Below are 14,806 nucleotides of genomic sequence, written 5' to 3' on the forward strand. Positions count from 1 at the left end.
AGTTACAAAATAACTTAAGAGTCGGCTGATGTGTAAATTCATGATTCTACTATATGCAGAAGCCTTCTGGAAAGTGGTCGCAAGGAATGAAAGCCTATAAAAAAACTTACGGATACCATGAAGAAGAAAAGTTTTCTTTGGATCAGAAAATAGAAAAACTGGGGTGCTGAGACTTGGAGAAAAGTCCTTTTCTCTAACTAGTCATTTTCTAGTTCAGGACAAAGCATGTCACATGTGGGAGGAAGCTATGATGATCAGGTTTCTCCAAAACACATCAAACGAGTTGTAAAGCATCCTCTAAAGAAGATGTTTTAGTTTAGCTGAAGCATCCTTTAAAGGAATGCTTCAGCTACTTTGGACTTGAAACTTTAGTACACATCTCTGGGATGATAAACAATGAAAACTACATCCTATTATTGACAAATAGGGCTTTAACAGAACTTCAAAAACTTGCAGATTTAGTTGGAGTCGAAAATGTTGTTCAACAATACTTGTCACACTGCCCCTCATTAAAGAAAATTAAGTTTTTCATGTCTCAAAAAGGATTCAATATTTGGACTGGCCTGGAAATTTACCAGACCTGAACCTAATTGAAAATTTGTAAGCAATTGTGAAGAAAAGACTAAGAAGAATGGACTGCATTACTAAAGAGAAGATGATTTGTGCTGTGATAAAGGTGTAGTTTTACAATCAAGAAATTAAAGAAATATGTAAAATAAACTTATAGATTCAATGCCTAAAAGAATTGAAATGGTTATTAAAGAGCAAGACATATTAAATCACTAAAAAATACTGTAATAAACACTTGAAATTCTTTATATAAAATAAATTTGTTTATTTTGAAAATATACTCTGTTCACATTAATTTGCACGACTGTATAACCTATCATTATTCTAATAAGCTGAACATTCAAAAATGTCAGTTCAAAAAAAAAAAATTGTTGTAATCATTAAATTATTCTTTTATCAACTTTCACTATGTTCTAGAGTTTCTGGTTATTTTCACATAGTCTTTCAGTATATATATAGATTTCGTTAGGCAGACCTTTTAGGTCACTTTGAAGATAGAAAGGTCCTAATGCAGATTGAAAATGACCTACTATCACTCACTGGAGACTAAGTAAGGTGTGCTAATGAATATAAATACTACTGAATGAGCAATTGCTTTACAAACGGAATTAGAACACATTAAACCTCACCACACACTGTCAAGAAAGTATGCTTCAATATAGAACACCATGACTGCACATGATGTGCTTTTTCTGCAGTCATGTTAAAAGCCCACTCTAGCCAAAATGACAAAAACTGAGGATAAAGATAAAAGTCAGAGTTTGGAAAATACATATAACAAAAAAATACTAAACACCATCTTTTCTGAACGCGTAAACAATTTTTTCCACTATTTAAATAAGTTCATAATAAAATAATGTAAAAGAGAAATCTTCAATTTGGCATATTAATGCTTTTTTTAATCTGTAATTACAAAATTAGAATTGCTAACATCAGTGTCTTCTATAGGATGATTAAGAATTATTTTGAAAGGGATCCACATCATGCGACTGAAATATATTTTTATTTTATACTTAGAAATTTTATTTGAAAACACTCTTCTTGAATAACAATAAACTAATAAATACAACAATAAAAAATTCAACTATACTAAATAGTTACAGAAGTAAATTGGAAAGTATTAAATGCTTATAAACCACCAAAAAAGATTGTCATTTTAACCACTAAACAATTATCAGTAGATATAGAAAAGTATTAAAAAACCACGCTATATAAATAAATTACAATGATAAAATAATAACAATTAACTAAATAAACTATACTTACAAAAAGAACATTTTTATCGGTTTATAAAATTAAAATAACTTTTTATTAAAAAATTATGCAGAATATTTGCATTTACTGGAATGCTAAAACTACAATTGAAATGGAAAGTTAGTTAACTTTAATACAGTCTAAACTCCCAACTAATCTTTTTTTTTGACAATATTTGCAAATGGGTTAATCCTGTCAAATTAACAAGGTGGATAGCCACTTACAACCCAACCATCTGGGATTTTCATGAAATGTGGTATGAATTAACTGTTGATAGAGTTATGAGAAAATACTGAATATCAGATCTCTATCATTAACCATTTTGTTTTTAGAGCCCTTCAAATCTGCAGGAAAATGGCAAATTTTGACTTGCAGAACTACCGTTAGATTGTCATAATTTTGTTATTTATTAAGGTAGAATGATAAACTCATTCTACCTTTATTTTAAATCTTACTTGATGTGCTTTTATATGATGTACAACAAGCCTATGTTTACATAAATTTTTATTTCAAGGCCTTTGACTTTTCACCTTGAATTTCAGAAAAAAGTCTTCAATTTTTTTATGAAAAATATATTTTATTCATGATTACTTTATAAAATACCTGTGCAAATTTAAAACTGGTACTGAATTGGGATCAAGAGAAAAAAATAAAATGTCTATCAATGTTTTAATAAAAGAATTTTTTTGTGGAAGTTTGAGGTGGTACTTAAATTTTTGTTGGCTGAACTTGCAAAATGAAACTAAAAGTAATGAGATAATATGCTGCTTACTTGTTTTGTCTAGTAATAAGAAATGTATATCTCGACTCAATCAAATGACCAATGATGATGTAATGCGATGACTTGGGTGTAATTAATACAAATTGAAAGACAAAATGTATTGAAGCTTACTCTATCATCAGTTTAGTCGTAGCCTCTGTCCACTGTTTTAGTATAAACATATGAAATATGACCTAAAATATTTGATTAATTTTAAATAATTTATTTATGGAATAACATGTAAGAAATCATTAGCACTGTATAAACATGCCTGTCCTGAAGTCAAGATATTCAGTGTTCGTTTATTGATTGCTAAGTGTTGGTGTAGTTACTGTTTCTTTGAGTTAGGTATCTATTGAAGTATGGCAATTTTAACAATAATAAATGTTGTAATCCATTTCAAGAAGTAAGTCATAATAATGTTTTAAAAATTTAAGAAATGTGTTATCATGGATGACAGAAAAAATCCAAGTTTAGAAAGTGACTGGAAGATCTGTGATAAGTGTCAAAAAAACTTGCCTTAATTAAAGCTTCAGAAGAAGAAGAAGAAGAAGCAGATGATAGTGAAGAAGCCCTTTATGATGAAACAAATTATGCATTAGACAGGCTCAATGGGAGTCTAGTGAGTATTGGGAAATCATGTGTAAAATCAAAAAGATTGCAAGAGAAAACATATCCTGCCTAAAAGATTGCAAAAACTGAGTCATCAATGAAGGAAAAAATATTCAATGTAGCTAGTAAAACTCAGAGACTTCATCTCAAGTTGAACCTGACAGCAAAGTCTTGGTACAGTTGAAAGAAAAATTTAGTTGTACAACAGACAGAAGTCTTAAAATAACAATTCTTACTCTCCTTCATGAACTTAGAGCATCAAAAAGTGCAAGGTGAATTCCCAGGAACTACCAATTACATGATACAACAGGCAAAACAACTAATTAAAAATCAAGGGATTCTGTCATCACCAAACCCTGCCTGGAAAATGTCTAAATCAAAACATAATTGGATACATTCAGGTGTTTTATAAATCACATGATGTAAGTAGTGAAACACCAGGCAAACAAAAAAGTCTGTGTCACAATCAAATCACCTTGTGGAAACGTTCAAGCCTAAAAAAGATTAGTACTGGCTAATCTGAAAAAGATACATCAACAGTTTAAAGAAACTCATACAGGAATTAAAATTGGGTTTTCTACCTTTGTTGCTTTATGTCATAAAAATTGTTTTAACAGGTGGTAGTGAAACTCCTAGTATGTATGTGTATATATATGTATATATATATATATATATATATATATATATATATATATATATATATATATATATATATATACTATGATATATGTGTGTGTGTGTGTTATCAATCAGAACATGAAATTAATGTTTAAGAGGTAAATTAAATTATTTAACAACAATGCAATTATTCACTTCTTAAAAAACACTGTGTGGCACAAATTATTTGTAATCCACCTTAAAAAATCTGTTATCTTGGCAAGTGTAAGAATGGTCCAGATTCTGACAATTTTAAAAACATTTTACATTCAATATTTGTTGAAAATTCTGTGGATAAATAACTTTTAAGCAATGGATATAAACTTATCATTCAAGTTTAGAAACAGTACAGAAGAACGATTTTATTGAAACATGCATTGAAAAATTACACTGGTCAACATGATTTTTGTCTCACAAGTACAAACAGGTGTACTTAATGCAGTTTTTTACCCTGTTTTTAAATATGTATTTGGAATTTCTCTATCACCCACACATTCTTATTTTAATTTTTTTTAAATGTTTTTTTATCCATTTGTCCATTGTCAAGTAAAAGCTCCTAAAGCATTGTAAATATGATGAAATCAAATGAGCTAACTTAAAGAGTAGCATTGCTACTGTTGTGCAGGTTCAGACATGTACAAATGTGATCTAGTGTAGCACACATTCATCAGAACGATGTCAGTTGTGAGATAGTGTGAACCAGTAAACATGTCATTGTGAGTGCTTTGTGTGTCTGAATTATTGTGTATTACATAGTTAACAACTTTATTTCTTTTAATTAGTTGTTAGTTACAAAATGCTTAGAGTTTGTTTAAATCATCCTAACAATTTCTGTTATGTATGTGGTGAAGTGACGCTCAAGTCCCAAAGGTGAAACCTTATCCATTAGGAAAAAAGTGTTATGAACTTTATTTTGGGTGTAAAGTCAAGGACCAAACAAGGGCCTCATACCTGTTGTTTATCATGTGTTCTAGGCTTCTCACTGCATGGAAAAATGGCACACACCACATGCCATTTACTATCCCTATGATTTGCCGAAAGATCACTCTTCTGACTGTTATTTCTGCTTAACAAACATTACAGGGATTATGCCAAAATCAAAACATACAGTAGTGTACCCCAACTTGCAATCTGCAATAAGACCAGTTCCATTCTGTGAAGAATTGCTTGTACCAAAGCCTCCAGAACATGTGACATTAGATGAAGAGAGCTTGACATTAGATGAAGAGAGCTCAGAGTCTGACAGAAGTAAAGAAGAAAAAGAAACAAATTCTGGTGATACAACTTTTGAACAAACCATTCATCTGAGCCTTATTTACTGACTCAAGAAAATCTTAACGATCTCATACGAGATTTAAAGTTATCCAAAAACAGTCTGAAATGCTTGATTCCTGGCTAAAAGGATGGAATCTTCTTCAAAAGAATAAAAAGATATGTACTTATCGTAATCGTCATTCTGAATTTAAAGACTATTTTCTGAAGATTATGGCTGTGTTTTCTAAGGAAATTCCTTCTCTTATGGAGACACTTTGTAATGAACATAACCCAATAGAATGGTGCTTGTTCATCGATTCCTCTAAAATTAGTTTAAAAGCTGTGCTTCCGCATAATGGCAATAAATTCCCATCAGTACCTGTGACTTACTCTGCTAGTATGAAAGAAACATATAAACTTTATATTGGAAAAGCTTCAATATGCAGTGTATGAATGGAATATTTGTGGTGATCTGAAGGAAACTGCACTTATTCTTGGTCTGCAGCTTGGTTACACAAAGTAATATTTTTTGTGTGAATGGGATAGTAGGGACAGAAAAAACCACTTCATTAGAAAAGAATGGCCTAAACATGAATCACTTATTCCTAAACAGAAAAATATGAAACATGACCCATTTTGTAATTCTAAAAATGTGTATATACCTCCATTACTAGGATGAAACTAGGATTAATGAAGAATTTCGTCAAGGCCATGGACAATACTCCTGGTTTCATGTACTTAAAACAGAAGTTTCTTAAAATTAGTGATGCAAAAATAAAAGAAGGAATATTTGTGGGTCCACAAATACGATCACTAATGCATGATGAAGAGTTTGAGGAACTATTGAATCCACTGGAGAAAGCAGCTTGGCAAGCATTCAAAAATGTTACTCAAGAAACATGAAAATTTGTTGTAAAATTGTCCGATACTGTCAACGATCTTATAAAAATTTGGGTTGTAATATTTCCTTAAAAGTACACTTCCTGCACTTGCATCTAGATTTCTATCTGGAAAATCTTGGTGCAGTAAACGATGAACACAGGGAACACTTTCATCAGGAGATTTCAGCTATGAAAAAGAGGTATCAAGGCAAATGGAATCCTAATATGCTGGCCGATTATTGTTGGACCATCAAGAGGGATGCTCCACAGGTGAAATATAGAAGAAAATCGTCATTTCTTACTTTCTAGGCAAGTCAAATGTTTGAATATTGTGTAATTAAGAATACAGAAGTATTAAATTGTTTGAAATTATTAATTCCTGTCTCTTGGAAATCTTCCGTGATGGGGAAAAACCAATATCATATTTGGATTCAGGAGAAAAAATACTATCAGAATCACATATTTTTCTTCCTGAGACAAAAAAAAAAAATTTTGTTTCCCACTGTTATCAATTCTCGTTTGCCAATCATTCGTTGCTTCTCAGCAGTCACACTTCTTAAAAAATTTAAAACTGTAATTGAACCTGAAATAATCTTTATCACATTATGTGACTATGCTGAAAATTATTCATTGTGCTACAAGATAAAGGCCAAGGGTTTCACTGGAACAATCGACAAGCTACAATTCATCCTTTCATAATTTATTTTAAAAGTGAGAATTTGCAGACAATTTAAATGATAATTTAGTTGTTATGTCTGACTGCCTTAAGCATGACACAACAGTTCACGTTTTTCAGAAAAAAACTAATTCAGTTTTTAAAACGTATAATATTGAGAATAAATTAATTTAATTCTCAGAGGGCTCAGCAGCACAATATAAAAATTTTATTTAATGTATCGTAAGGATGACTGGTGCTGAAGCTGAATGACACTTCTTTGCCACATCACATGGCAAGAGTGCATGTGATGGTCTTGGTGGTGCTCTTAAAAGATTAGCATCAAAAGCAAGTTTACAACATTCATACCAAGATCAAATAACAAGTCACTCAGCTTTATAATTGGGCTCGGTCAAATATTATAAATATGAATTTCATATTTATTTCAAATGAAGAATATCAGAAGAAGAAAAGTATTCAGCATCTCATTTAGCAAAAATGGTGGCAATCCCTGGTACTCAAAAGCTGCATGTTTTTTTTACCAGCCAGGAAAAGATATCTTAAAACAAAAATTATTTCCAAAAATGAAGAATATTACATAAGTTCTGCTTGAAACAGAAGTTGGTTTTCCTAAAATTTCTGATATAAAAGGTTTTGTCACGTGCATTTATAATGGTGTTTGGTGGTTGGCTTGTGTATTACCTAAAAATAAATCAACAGATAAAGTGGAAGTAAGTTTCATTATCTGAAACGGAAACTACTCAGGCAAATGAAAAACTGACAGAAAAATAATCAGGTATTTCAAATAAGCACAAACACTTTTCAAAAATTTAACTTAATACTAATGTTATTGGTATAATTTTTAAGTAGCAATAATTAAATGCCAATGAAAATATCAGATTACATTTATTAAATCATAATAAAAAATCATTTTTATAAGAAACATTACTTTGAAAACTTAATCAGTAAATTAGCATTAATCAATACATAAATGCTGTTGATGTATTTTATCAGACAAATTAAAATATTTATTAAAAATAAAAGTTACTGGAATGAAACAGTTAATTTAAGAATGAATAAAATATTAATTGATTGGCCTTACTTTTTATATATTGTGTAAGATTTTAAGATGATCAAATGTCCAAATCATAAACACCATAACAGTAATTATGTTTAAAGACAGCCATTATTATATTTAATTATTTGTCATAAAATTATTATTTATATTACTGTAGTTCTTGTATTAGGAGAAATTACATCTAGAGAATTATATTTTATACATAATTTTGTTTTACACTTGAGTTTTTTAGATCATTTAAAAATGTATGAGATTTATTGTTTTACTTAAAATTATTAACTTATTTCACTTTCAAGCATAAAGAATAATAATTTTCAACCTCATTTTGACTTAATAATATTCATTGCAGTTTTGTTATAAAACTAATTAGAAATTTTTACTAAAATATAAATACACATTTTATTTTTTATCTCCTAATTTCAACACAGTACCAGTTTCAAATTTTCTCAACTGCTTCATAGTATAATGACGAATAACATACTTTTTATTATTAAAACACTGAAGACCTGTTTTTTTCTAAAATTTAAGGTCAAAGGTGGTGACACTGAAACCAAAATTTATGTAAACATAGGCTTGGTGTATATCATATGAAAGAGCATCAAATAAACTTTAAAATGAGATCAGATTTATCATTCTACCTTAATAAATAACAAAGTTATGTTGACCTAATACTACTGCCACAAGTCAAAATTTGCCATTTTCCAGCAAATTTGAAGGGCTCCAAAAACGAAAAGGTTCACGATAGAGATTCCAAATTTGAGTATTTTCTCGTAACTCTATCAACAGTTAATTCATACCAAATTTGATGAAAATCCCATTTGGTCAGGTTGTGGGGCCTTGTTGATTTAACACGGAATGACCCAATGATTTTTTGGCATTAATCATTTTTGAATAAACTGTATTCAAGAATAACTTTGAAAACAATATCATTTTAATCATACAACAACAAAAAAGTGTGATCATCAGAATACCGATCAATTTATCGTAAAATATAATGTAAAAATTATTATGTATATTATAAGAGGTTTGTCCCAAAAGTAAGTGTACTGATTTTTTATTTAATTATCTATTAGACTTACCTGAAATTACAAGTTATCTCCTTTTAAGTATGACCCTTGGGAAGTTACATAGCAATTCCAACATTTCCAGTGTTCATAACAGTTCCAAGTCATTTTCCTTACGTGTGTGTAGCTCATCGGTTAGTTTTTTTAAAATGTTTTCCATTGTCCTGAAATGATGACCCTTCAACTTCAATCTCAACTTAGGGAAGAGGTAAAAATCACATGGAGCTAGATCTGGGCTGTAGGGAGGCTGTGGAAATAGGGAATGTTTTTCTTTGCCAGAAATTCTCAAATTGAACACAAGGTGTGAGCTGGTGCATTATTGTGGTGCAGCACCCAATCAGGTGCAATATCTGTTTGGACTCGCTGGACCCGTTTTCAAAGTTTTTCCAAGACATCTTTGTAAAAGGTGCTATTAACTGTCTGTCCTGGAGGTACAAATTTTTTGTACACAATGCCACAGCTGTTGAAAAAAACAAGTCATTGTTTTCACCTTGCTCACATCTGCTCATGTGAACTTTCTTTGGACAAGGAGAAACACAGTTTTTGTGTGCCATTCTGAACTTCGCCATTTAGTCTCGGGATCAAATTCGAACACCCATGATTCATCGGCTGTTATTACTTTATTCAAAAAATGTCTTTAATTTTAAGTCTTTCCAGTAAATTCTGACAATTTCCAGTTAGTTTGCTCTTTGGTCCACAGACAACTTTTTCAGTATGAGTTTTGAAAAAATTTTTCACTTGTGCAAATGATCTGTTAAATTGTATGAACTGCATTTTTATCCAATCCTGTTTTTTCCACAATCATCCTGACACTCAATTGGCGGTATTTCACCATTACAGCTCGCACCACTTCCACATTTTTATCATTTGTTGATAAGGTGGTCTTCCAGAACAAGGGTCATCAACATTTTCTCGGCCCTCTTTGAAAGCTTTGTGCCACTTAAAAACCAAGTGGCATTTCCATAAGATTTGGTTAAAAAATCAAATGTTTCTGTGGCAGACTTTGTTGAATTTCACAGAAAATTTGATAGTGCAATGTTGTTCAATATTTTCCTCCATTGCAAATGTAACATAGTTATAAAACATGAGCTTACATGAGCAGCAGTAGCATGCAGCTGATTCAAGTATGTACGGGCAGCCAAGGTCACTACTTACACACTGTTATACATCACAGTAATTCTACATTACCTGTTCATCCGTACACTACTGGTACTGGTATGCGTACGTACTGGTAGGAAAACCAGTATACTTACTTTTGGAACAAACCTCATATGTATTGTCGCCGAATGCCTTCGACGGCACATGGCACTTTAGAACCTTGTGGCAGCCCTAAACAGGGATCTTTGGGGTTATTGAAGTGGTGGCCCTGAAGAGGGCCATTTGTGTATTGATGATGTAGCCCCGAGAAAGGCTGTTAAGTCTGGCCGCTGGTTTCCGGTGAAGTCTACTCGGCCCAGTGGGTGGTATTCAGGGTGTTGTGGCTCGTCCATTGCAATCAGACCGAGCTTTTTCTCAGCAGCAGTTGGGTCCCCACTACAGCGTCTCCAATAGCAGTGACACCCAGCATCCCGCTGTCAGGTTGGCATTGGTTGTCTTCTGTCGGCGTGGTGGTTCTCCCTGAACGGTGCTGGTCTTCACTACTATGCCTTCTGGTGCTAGTGGGCAGGCCAGGCCAGCTGCTCCAGCATGGATGCTGGCATCTGCCATGAGATTCTAAGTTAGGCCGGCCAAGGGGCTCCTTCTTCTTGGTCTGCTCCTAGTAGTGGTCTGTAAGAGATCCCTCTAGCTATGCTTTTGCTGCTTATAAAATCACCTGCCACTGGTGGGGTCGCAGTGCAGCACTACGGCCCCACCACTCCTACCACAGCAGCTGTGGTAGGAGTGTTACATGGTCAGCTGGTGTGGTGGGGAGGAATGTATGTGCAAACACATAGGTGGCTGGAAGTCCCCTCTACATCAACCATCTTAGTGTCGTGCTCACCGATAATAAACACATGTGGCAAAAGTATGTATCATATAATAAAATGTGATGCTGATATGTAAAATGGTATAAATAGTGTGGTCATAAAAATAATTACAGCTTAATTTATTACTGACTAGAATAATGTGAAAAGTTCACATATTATAAAAAATTGTCTTAAGACAAAAGTAATATTTCAGAAACCCCTTAAACTATCAAATTAAGATCTCTGCTTTAATTCTGAAAAAGTTAGCCCTCAAAAATAACCTTGACATTTAAACAAACTAAAATATATTTCTACCACACTATTGCATTCAATAAAAAGAAAAGTATTACATTTAATCAGTGATATATCAAATGGAAAAATATTATCACCAAATTAAAAATTACAGACCCTCAGATCTTGAAAATACATAGAAAACTGAAATAAAAATACTGTGCAGAGTTTAGGTGAAATACTATAACCTATACTTAAAATTACTCCCGCTCTTTAACAAGACTAGAGAATGATGGCCCCATTAACAACTGACTTCTTCAAAAAAAGAATATTATAAATTGCTTTCCTTCCTTAAAGAACATATTTTGTCCATATAACCTCAGCCTTACTAGACAGTTTCTTTCTGTTCGGGATTAGTTAAATTTATTAATATGATTTTTTTGTCAGGTTACCTCGTGCTTGTTTAAAAATCTGCTAAAGGTATACTTCTTTAAAATCAGACCCAAATTCCAGTCAAATGTTAACAAAAATATTTCTAAAGGGAATGTGATAATGGATCTTTTCCTGTAGTAAGTTACTGAATTAGTAGCAGACACTATGAAGATGAGTACACAATTTTCCTGAACATGATAATCCATTAGATGTTCAGCAAAAGTTCTAGCTTAGATTTTCACTAGATGCTTTAAGGAATGTAGTCAGTGAAATTTATTGCAATAAAAGAACTATCTCGCTAAGAATTTTGTAAATCCCAAGTATTAAGGAGGGATTAAGTTGTATTAAGTACAAGGAGGGATTTTTTATGGCAGAATGAACAAATAGTAAAAATTCATGTATAATATTGGATTCAAATTAAAAAAAAATCCTATATAAACCTACTTACTATTTAGCTACGTTAACAGCAATGGGTATGAACATATATGTATGAAGTGTTCAAACATGAGTGATTTACAGGTTTCAACTTGATATGTATGTGCATCTTGTGACTGGTCTTCTTACGTAATGTTTGGGTGAAAGCATCACGTTCAAAGATGTGTATGGCATGTTTGAACGCATAAGTTTAGTTTCAAATGCAAAGCATGCATCTGTTGCCTTTAAGTTTTTAAAAGTGTACTTTCATTGAAAATAAAGATTGCAGTTTTTCAGTGTGCAGTCAACTGGTGTAACTGTTTTTTTTTTTTTTTTTTTTTTTTTTTTTTTTTTTTTTTTGTTTTTTTTAATTAGATTTTGATGGAAAATCCTAAGTGATAGCTTCCAACTTGAGTCCATTTTGGAGTTAGTTCCATTTATAAATTTTCTAGTAATTCAAGTAGCTTGTTTGTACGAGGGTTATTTTTTTCAATGTCCGATCGGTCGCAAAATAAAAACCCGTGCAAAAATTGGATGAACGGTTGCGCATATGTGTTGCGCAGCGTCTCTAGTATAGCCTTCAATCACGCCGCGTCACTTCGTTTAGTTCTGAACATGCAGCTAGCACGTAAACATGTCTACAATAGCATATAACAAATTTATAACATTAATTTGGGAAATGCCTCTGCCTCTGCTTTCTGTCAGGTAGATGAGATCAAAACAAAATGGATAAAAAAATTGATGCACACACAGTGGCAGAGTGATCAAGCAGCTTGAGTGATGTACCATAATCAAACTATCTAACAAGGAGAATTATCCTAAAATATTCTACAATTTAAATTTTAAGTTTAACAGAGAGTAGCAGGCGCTGAATGGATAAGATTCTAATACCTTTACTATGACATAACCAGTTTTCACACAAGCTTAGAAAACATTTCTACCTAGATTATCTACCTGCTTTATCAAATCATTCATAATAAGTAGAAGTTCCTAATTCTTCAGTGTGCGACATTTCCTAAATAAAAATTTTTCTTTGCACAATATGTTTTCCAATCTTTTATCTATAAAATAATGATGACTGGGTATCATGTTTTGGTTCAGATGTTAAATATGTTAACTAACATAAAAGGTTATTAAATATCTTTTAAGTAAATTTTTAAAGGATTTTCTAAAATTAATTGTGGGATTAAATGGAAATCATGTTAACTCTTTATATGCTGATTACGGCTATATACACTTGACCGTAAATGTGCAGAGAGCTATTGACAGCTATATACATTACCTTAACTTACTCACAAAGCACTAATGATGGCTATAGTCGCAATTATGCATTTCTTTTTACGACACAAAATCTATTTAGTAAAATTTTCACTAGATGTCATTCAAGTTCTACTTCAGCTCTTACAATGACTTTTCGACTATTTTAATCAATTGTTGGGCTATCATTTCCCAATAATATAGGGTAATTGAGGTTTTCAGAATAATCTCAATGTTCCAGTGAAAGGTTGCGTGCTGTTTACATATGGTGTTGTTGATTTGGTATTGTGTTATAAAACCATGTAATTTTTAATAATCTATTTACAAATGATAATTTTTTAAAGTTCTTTTTATATATTTCATATTGTTCCTAAACATCAGACTTGTTCAGTAATAAATAAATAATGGATAGGCCAAGATTTTTAGGTTATTATAATATGAAAAATGATGCTAAAGCTATTTTGTCTATGCTGAATGATGATAATGATATTGAAGTTAATTATGAGACTACAATGGAATGAAAGTTCTGAAAGCGAACATGAAATGGAATCTTGAAGTACATCACAAATCAATGTATCCATTGACACTGAAGTCAGTGAAATTGATAATGGTCCAGTACTTACTCCAATCATTATTACAAGTCTTGTTTTACCAATAAATTTTAATTGCGAAACTGATCCAATTCATTATTTTCAGTTATTTTTTGATGATGGTCTGCTCAACCACATTTGTAAAGAAACCAGTTTATATGCTAAAAACAAGAAATAAATTGCTAGCTACATCTTCTGCCTTGAGGATTTTAGAATGGAAATACATATTTTTGTATGGGATAAAAAGCTTTTTTTGGTGTAGTAATAAATATGAGCTTTCATCCCCTTCCAGCCACATCTGACTATTTTATCTCTCAATGGGAGAGTAGAATGCCTTTTTTCTCTGATGTGTTTGGGCAGAATGAGTTCTTCAGATTATTTTGGAACTTGCATTTTAACCATGAAGAGGGTCAGGTCAGGGTGATATAATTCATGGTAAGACTTTTTAATTGCACCTATATTGAAACAAATCAGAGAAAAATGTATATCACTTTACAATGTTACATCTAAAGTAGCTGTTAACGAAAGTACAATCACTTTCAAAGGAAAAATCTCTTTCCAAAACTATTTGTTACATGTGATTGCTGTAATGATTACATTTCTAACTTTCTACCTTACTTTGATGAAAGGATGTTATTAAAAACAACACAAATTTTTAAAACACTGTGTCAGTTTGTAATAAAAGATTTGCACAATCCGCCTTCTGAACATCATGTATACACTGACAGGTATAGCGGAGTGAAGTAAATTCAATGAATTTTATGACTTTTGGTACCATAATGCTTACCAGAAAAGCTAAGCCAAAAATCTAAAAAACATAATAATAAAAATGAAAAAGGGGATATATAAAACTATATAATGAAATGGGAACTCTTGTTTTGTGCTGGAAAGATAAAAGAGTGGTAACTATGATAAATACAGCACATAATGGGAGAAGGATAATGTTTTAAGTACCAAGTACATGGCCCAATAAACCTCCTGTCAAGAAACCAACAATCAGTTCAAGATTATACAGGTAACATGGGAGCTGTTGATCGTAGCGACCACTATATATCACCCTACCAGTTTCTTCGCAGAACTTTCAAACGGTACAGAAAAGTCTTTTTCTGGCTTCTTAAAGTGAGCATTATAAATTCTCACCTCACATATAA

General features: G+C 31.8%; 1 protein-coding gene across 1 annotated transcript in view; it reads right to left on the bottom strand.

Moving 5' to 3' along the window:
* The window catches only part of Tdg (Thymine DNA glycosylase), a 118,670-nt gene that overhangs the window by 54,089 nt on the left and 49,775 nt on the right, over positions 1-14,806 (bottom strand). The gene's annotated exons all lie outside the window — the stretch shown is intronic.

Source organism: Lycorma delicatula, chromosome 4 (genome assembly GCF_047948215.1).
Source record: "Lycorma delicatula isolate Av1 chromosome 4, ASM4794821v1, whole genome shotgun sequence".
In the NCBI taxonomy this organism is placed as follows: domain Eukaryota; kingdom Metazoa; phylum Arthropoda; class Insecta; order Hemiptera; family Fulgoridae; genus Lycorma; species Lycorma delicatula.